Source organism: Gavialis gangeticus, unplaced genomic scaffold (genome assembly GCF_001723915.1).
Source record: "Gavialis gangeticus isolate Ggan-Ray unplaced genomic scaffold, GavGan_comp1, whole genome shotgun sequence".
Taxonomy (NCBI): domain Eukaryota; kingdom Metazoa; phylum Chordata; order Crocodylia; family Gavialidae; genus Gavialis; species Gavialis gangeticus.
This window is the reverse complement of record NW_017728992.1, coordinates 176,648,199-176,648,935: the sequence shown is the minus strand read 5'-3', so window position 1 is coordinate 176,648,935 and position 737 is coordinate 176,648,199.

The window sequence follows — 737 nt, the reverse complement described above, 5'->3', positions numbered from 1 at the left end:
CTAGAGACATTGACCACTATCCATTGAGTCCAGCAATCCAGCCTGTTTTCTATCCACCTTACAGTCCATTCATCCAACCCATACTTCCTCAGCTTGCTTGCAAGAATGCTTGGGAGATGCTATCAAAAGCCTTGCTAAAGTCAATGTATATCACGTCCACTCCTTTCCCATATGCACAGAGCCAGTTATCTCATCACAGAAGGCAATCAGGCTGGTTAGGTATGACTTGCCTCTGATAAATCCATGCTGACTGTTTCTAATCACCTTCGTCCCCTTGAAGTTCTTAGAAATGGATTCCTTGAGGATATGATCCATGATTTTTGGGGAGAATGAGGTGATGCTGACACATATAGTTTCCCAGATCAGTAATGACACATAGGGCGATGCACGGGGTACTTTTGCACCCCCTGAGAGTGCTGGTGCACCCCCTGCCTGGCTGCACTCACCACTTAGGTAACAGGCAGGGAGAACAGGCAGAAGTGCAACTGCACTCCATGCAAGTGCGGCCAATCACTGAAGCCACTCCCAGAAATGGCTGCAGCTACTCCTGGAAGCAACTGCAGTAATCAGTCACAGTGATCAGCCATTGCAGGATTGGCCATGGGGCACCCCTACCCTCAAGCAGTGAGATTGGCCATGGGGGGTGTGACAGCTGAAAATTGTGTCTAAGGTTCTTGCTGAACACTGTGTGAGGATTATAGTTTCATAGTTTCATAGTTTCATAGTTTCTAGGGTCG